General features: G+C 33.1%; 1 long non-coding RNA gene across 11 annotated transcripts; it reads left to right on the top strand.

Moving 5' to 3' along the window:
- Positions 1-1,049: 1,049 nt before the first annotated feature.
- On the top strand, positions 1,050-6,752 carry LOC111399507. Of its 11 annotated transcripts, none has more exons than XR_002703700.1 (9): positions 1,050-1,427; positions 3,077-3,153; positions 3,272-3,538; positions 3,669-3,795; positions 4,076-4,432; positions 4,532-4,586; positions 4,677-5,223; positions 5,408-5,552; positions 5,957-6,473. It is a non-coding gene; the product is annotated as an uncharacterized LOC111399507 (long non-coding RNA). The 11 variants fall into 11 exon arrangements; XR_002703701.1 differs by lacking the exon at positions 1,050-1,427 and adding an exon at positions 1,444-1,641; XR_002703705.1 differs by lacking the exon at positions 1,050-1,427 and having other exon boundaries at positions 1,445-3,153; positions 4,677-4,810; positions 4,911-5,223.
- The last annotated feature ends 458 nt before the right edge of the window (positions 6,753-7,210 follow it).

Below are 7,210 nucleotides of genomic sequence, written 5' to 3' on the forward strand. Positions count from 1 at the left end.
GATCATGAAAATTGAAAAAGCATATAAGTTCCACCCACAAATTGAAGAACATAACAAAGTTAAGTATGTTAGTGAAGTGTTGTGCAAAATCCAATAGTAAAAATTGAATATACTAGAAAATATAAGTTCCATTCATTGCATAACTCCTTCTTTTCGCATCATCTTTTTTTTTTTTTTTGGCTTCTAAGAACATCTCCAAGAGACCACCTATCTATAAAAACATTTTATGCATAATAAAGAGCATTTTAGATTTAGAGAGTAAATGTTTTATATACTTTAGTATTACTCTCTATCTTGACTCATTATTTTGTTTTTCCAATGAACATATATTAATTTCTCCCCATCTCTTATTTAACATAGCCAATAAATTCAAATGTGATTTGAATAATTTAAATTGTGGATTATTGAAGCTTGTAACTTATTAAATTCAATCATTGTTAATTAAGAATAAAGAGTGAATCACTTTTAATTTTAAAAAAGTTAAAATAGAAAGTCTACGGAAACTTAATTTTTAAGCATCAACTCTCTAAAATAGAAAGTGTGTTGCATTTTGAGAGTCCTGAAAATGTTCTACCTAGCTCTTCCTACGTATGTATGTGAATTATCTACATTCCTTTAAAAGAGTGAATCCATCTTTCACTATTCATTCGTGTAACCTTGTTTTCACACTGTAAATAGTTAATTACTATTCATTAGCTGGTTCAGATGTGCCACGTACCTTAACTGGATTGGATTTTTTTCCACGTGTGAAGTCATGCCATCTGATGTGCTACACTGTAACTGTTTGTGTGTGGTAAGAAAAAGTAGATGTTAGATATTTTTTTCCAACTTCGTCAATTGTGGGTGAGCATTCATTACTTGTCTGAAAATTTGACTTAAGTGTTATTTTTGGTTCTGTTGGAAAAAGAGCAAGAGCTATTTCTTCCACATGTGCTCTGCACCTATCTGTTGGAAGATAAGCACGTGCAAAAATATCTTTCATATAATAATAAAATATTAAATAATTACAAAAGCAGAGATAGGAATCAGGGGCTTCCTTACAAGTTAACTTCTCTCGTTTGCCAGAGCCCTCTCTCATTCCAATACACTGAGATAATAAAATCCTCTATTAAACTCTCTTCTTTTGCAAATTGAATTCACATGTAACTTCCATTTTTCCAAACAATTATTGTGAAAATAAATTATTTTGTTGGAAGATCGTCGACTTAGAAAGAGAGTTTTACCGTTAAGGATCCTTGGAGGTTTAACTGACCGGGATTCTTTAGTTTGTTAAGTGGATTCTTAATTAATTAATAAGTGGACTTGGAGAAGAAAAGCAATTTCTTCAATATTGAGGATGAAGGATGTTGTAACGTGATACGGCACTATTGTTGATTTCACATACATAGAAATTTTTCCATTTTTACATCAGTCGCGGGGCTTCAAAGGTTCATCTTAACTTGTACTTTCTCTCTGCGATTTTCATTTTCATTTTAATTTCTTTGTTATTTAGATTAATACTACTTGTAGGTATGTTTTATTGATTTTTTTCTTGTCCTTTTTTCATCAAAAGCTGTAGAAGAGATTTGTGTGGAAGTGACGACGAAAATCAACCTTCTTGCTGAAAATTAGAAATCCGTTCTAGGGGGTCTCCTTTGTCTGGTTTGTGTAAATATATATTGATCAACAATCTCTGCTTTACATTCTCCATCTCTATTTCCTCCAATTTTTCCGTAGCCATATGAGTTTTATGATGCATATTAATAATTTGGTGGAAGAATTTAAAATTTTTCAAGTATTGCAAGATTGTATTTTGCCGTGTTTTTGGTGATTCGAAAAGCCTTTGTTAGGTTGCTTAAGTTTTAACTATTTCCAGATTATTCTAGCATTAAATTCTAAATCAATTAATTACTTTCCAATCTAAGTGACATGGACATGATGTGCTTGACAATTTAGTCTTTGGATAATCCATAATTGTGTTTTATCCTCGCCGACAGGGTCTAGGCCATCTTCTCCAGGGTCTCATTGTGAAAATGAAGGTTTTAACCGTGCTTATAACTTATAAGCACAGTCCTTCCTATAGCTCATTATATAAGTATTCTAGAATGCCTTCTATTTATTGGCAAGTAGTGTGAGATTTAATTTGTTGGGTCATTTGTTTCATTCATAATCTGATAAACGGGTTTCTCATTCTCTATCGAAATACATAAAGATGGTAATTTTCAAATTTGATGCTATTTTCCTGTTATGACCGAATAATATGAAGCTTTTATATATATAATAAGATGAAACAAATAATTTTGATGCATCAATGTACAAGAATTAAATTACCTAATAAATTTTATGCTAGAGTAGTACTTTGTGAGGAATGCTTTTTATTTTTGGAAGTTTGAAATTGATAAGTAATAGCCAACAAATTGGAATTCATTTATCAACAGATTTTTTTTCTTCCATTTGAACTTGAAGTATGCGGTTATTTTATTTCATTAATAATTATTTTCAATAATAGATTCATGCATTTTACCTTCTTCATCTTTGCTGTTTAAAGCCTTTCTTTGTAAAAATTTGAGATTGCCAATTATGAGAAAGAATTGGAGCACATCAAGCTATGACATGACATGAATATGTTGCATTATTAAGAAAGTAAATTCAAGTTAATTAAGTTTTAACAATCAATAAAGTAGATTCATACATGAACTGATGATGTAAAGTTTTTATATTTTCATCAATCCGTGGAGAGCAAGTAGTGGGTTTTTCCTGCGGCGCTTGGATTTATCGAGGGTTTACAAGTTAAATTAAATGGCACAACGTTTGATCTTATCATAACATTACTCAGATATTCCATATGAACAATTGTATCTGGGTAACAAGGTTGGTATTATTTATGTTATGTTAGGTATAAATAAATGTTGCCTTCTTTGGCTAATAAATTTCTCTTCTACTTGAGTATAGTCTATTGAAATGACAGGTATTCTAATTTAAATTGAAAACTAAATTATAATGAGTGCCAAAATTACCAAATTTTGTATTATAATGCATGATAATTAGTATTTTCAGTTTATTATAATCACATCTCATATAATATTTTCATCAACAGACATCACCGGCATGAAAGATGGCAAGCTAGGATCGGAAGAGTTGCTGCTAATAAAGATTTATAGTTGGGAACTTTCAGTAAGTAACCTACCTGAATAGGCTATATTCTAATGGCTTGTTTGATAAGCTTAACTAAAATGGACTTCAATACATACATAGTATAGGAGTATGTTAAACGTCTTTTCTTCGTTTTCAGATTTCAGATTCCAAACACACAAGAGGAAGCAATAGAGGCTTACGATATTGCATCCATTAAATTTCGAGTACTAAATGCAGTGACTAATTCAAAATAAACAGATATGATGTGAAAAGCATAATGGAAGAAGCACGTTGCCAAGTGGCAGTGTTGCTAACATGGCTGGGCTATGATGTGCTAGAATGACCAAGAGTCTGAGGGAGTGGATTAAGCAGAAAACAATGACTTCACTGGGTCCCACTATCTTTGTTTTGTTTTGTTAGAATGGTAAACTGTGTTTTGTTATATTGCATATTTGTATTCTTGTTTTTCTTTTTTAAAAGTAGTAGATGTTCTTGAATTCACGTCCATTAATTTGATCTAATTTTATCTTTCTGATTCCAATTATGCTGGGAAGGGCGAGTAGCTTTCTTGGATTCTCCTCTAATTATTTTTGAACACTTCTGTATCTGATGAAGGAAGAGATGAAAAATAAAACCATCGAGTTGCAATCTAAAACTTCATATCACCAGATTGTTAAAGAGGTGGGTCATTTTTCTATGCATTGTCGTAATCCTGTATAGGACAATTACCTAAATAATAGATTTTGGTTGTCGAGGGAAAGAGATTATTTACATGCTAGCAACTGCAAACTTCAACATGTTTTAGCTAGGTCGATGTCCATAGCATTTGCTTCTGTTATTTTTCTTATTGTGTACCTTCACAATTATAAGGTTTATGTTGTAGTTGGTATGCCATGGAGTCATGGACTGATTCTTCCCTTTAAAAGCTTCTGAGTAAGCATACAACATTCTATCGTGGCAGGGCTAGTAATCAAGGGATGGGACAATGGTGTCAAAACGATGGAGGAGGGTGAAAATGCCATTTTTACCATACATCAGTTGACAAATGGTGAATCTTGTTCTCCTCTTACTCTTCCTCCAAATGCAACTCTACAGTTGATGTTGATTTTCTGTACCGAGGGAGAGAAATAGCAGAATCCCAAGGATCATGATGAAGTGGTTGGTACATGAAACACCCTCTTCAAAGTTGGTACGATGATGATTCGTTGAATAATATTAACTGTTATTTTATTTTGCTATCCGGTGAAATATGAGGCTCAATTGGAAGATGGTACCATAATCTTAAAATCAGACGGAACTGAATTCGCTGTTAAATAAGGTAAACTTGAATTTATTTGTCCATGTTACAGTTGTGCTATACCTTTTTCTTTCTGAAAGTAACCATTTATTAAGGTCACTTTCTCCTGCTCGCGCCAAGGCTGCGAAGATGATGAAGAAGGGTGAAAAGGCTCTTCTCACAGTCAAGTCATAATGTAAGAACCAATTTTGTAATTTGTTAAACTCTAAACTGGAAATCAAATAAATTAGGCAGAGGTTCAATTCTATATGTTCTATTATTGCAGATGGATTTGGCAAGAAGAATAAACCAGCCTCTGATGGTGCTTCAGCTATCTCACCAAATGCAACATTGAAGTCAAAGGCCTTGGTGCCAATTGTTTACTTAGTTCGGAAGCTTTGACTGCTTTTCAAAATCTTGGTGTGTATCACTATTCTACATCTCAAGGAATTTCTAAGATTTATTCTCGGTATTTAATTTTAATGGATGTTCATTCGCTGCGTATTGCTTAAAATGTTAGGCACAAAACATGAACAACTGAAAAAAGCAGCAGTATAAAGAAGCTAATTGAATACAAAATATTTGCATTATTTAATCATTCACTGCTGTGCTTTAATGCAGAAGCTATTTGTTCTTTAAACTATACCTATAGTAACCTGTGTCTTTGACGGTTGCAATGTCTGCATATTAGTCTATGGGCAAACTGATACTGGCAAGACATATACCATGGAAGGACTAATGGCAGTGTTTTTGAGAGACATATACCATTAGTTCTGAATAGAAGCATTTCTGATGGCAGTGTTTATGAAACAACCATAGAGTGGCTTTATAAGGTTCAATATGCCTTCTTTTACCCTTTATTTTGTTTATTTTTCCTCCTTGTTTACATATGTAAAATTTGTAATGCTGAAGAGCAGCTTTCATTAATGAAGAGTTGTGTGCTCATGAAGAATATACCATGATCTAATTTTATTTTCTCTTGTTTTAATGCTCATAATTTTATTCTTAACAATTCAGAGTTGTAGGTGGAGATAAAATTTTCCTTGAGAAGGTTAGAGACGTTGCTGATAGACTGCTGCCTACATGGAACACTCCTTCGGGCATCCCATATAATATTGTTCACTTGGCTCGTGGAAATGTACATAATCCAGGGTCGACTGGGGTAAGTCGTGATAATGAATACCTCATTTCCACAAGCTGTAGTTTATTAATGCTAAGTTTTCGTTATTATTTACAGTGTGGATGCCTGCTTAAACGTCCGATTTAATTAGTTTGACATAATCTCATAGTTTTGGGAAATAGAGATTGTCTTATTCCTGTGCTTGATGTGTGTGCAGAGATTTCTCATGTATAGGGAGATCTTTCTCTCTCAGCTATGCTCTTTTTTCTCAATGTTTTATTTATACAATCCCTTTGCCGGTATTTTACATGTGGACAAAGCAAGACATAACCTTCATGAATATAGTGCCTTCTTAAATCTGCACACTTTGCTTTTCTCACTCACTCATTCAAAACTTAGTGCCACCTCCATATGTCTGGAGTTGAATGATCCACTGGCTGGGATAGTCTCAGGTTGATGAAGCAACCACTGTAGAGGACACCAAGACTGAAGACACTGAAATGGAGATTGAAACAGATGTGGGCAAACTGATGAAGTCGTCTGGAGAGAAGCGGAACAGGGTGAGGAATTCAAAAGGTCCTTCAAGTTTTAAGGCCACAGCAAAAGCTTCAGCTAGGATGAAGGTAGGAGAGAATGTTTTGTTTTACCTGTTTCAAAAGTAGGGGCCTTGTTCTATGTGATCGTCGGTAAGTTATAAAAATTGTGTTCAACCTTCAGAATTCTAGGCTGAAAATGAAATAAAAACAATATTCTAAACAATAATTTCTTGACTATATGAGATCGTCGGTAAGTTATAAAAATTGTGTTCAACATTCAGAATTCTAGGTTGAAAATGAAATAAAAACAGTATTCTAAACTATAATTTCTTGGCTATATGTGATCGTCGGTAAGTTATAAAAATTGTGTTCAACGTTTAGAATTCTAGGTTGAAAATGAAATAAAAACAGTATTCTAAACTATATTTTCTCAGTTGTACTACCTGTCCAGGCCCCTTTGCATAAGGTTTGTACAAATGCGCACACATAGGAGTGGACCCATGCAGGAAGCTTCTTCCAAATTTTCTTGGCTATATGTGTTTGGAATGCTTATCAATAATTGTGCCTTGTAATGTAGGCAGTCTTTCTATTGGCCATGTGTATTTTTATCTTATCATTCATACGGACATAATTAAATTTTACTGTTATCGTCAATTGTAATAGAGTGCAGTTGTTTTCATGCCAAAACTCGCTTAACTACTCCTTAATTATTGCATATTGCAATGTTGAATAGTAACGTCTTCTCACATTCATGGTTTAGATATTAGTTTTCAAATTTTCTGAAGCCTTCGAATATAATTTATCATATTACATACATTTATTTTATGAGCATAAATTGTAACAAATAGGGATGGTACGTATGAAAATGGAATTTGCATCCATCGTTTAAAATACATGACTCTTAACATGTGCATTTACGCATCAGTCTTTATTCAATCAATGTATATCTTCTGTCAATCCTTAACATTGAACATGCTAATATTACCTTCAAAATTTCCTAGCCTGTGCATTGCACAGGCAAACGACTAGTTATGAGAATAAAGTTCAATATGGTTGTGAGAACACCTTCTAAGACATTTGAAAGAAGAAAAAATAAAATAAATTGGGAGAAAAAATTGAACATTAATTTTCAAATACTAAGCAAGGGCTGCCATGTATTTTTTT

This window comes from Olea europaea, chromosome 9 (genome assembly GCF_002742605.1).
Source record: "Olea europaea var. sylvestris chromosome 9, O_europaea_v1, whole genome shotgun sequence".
NCBI classification, from domain to species: domain Eukaryota; kingdom Viridiplantae; phylum Streptophyta; class Magnoliopsida; order Lamiales; family Oleaceae; genus Olea; species Olea europaea.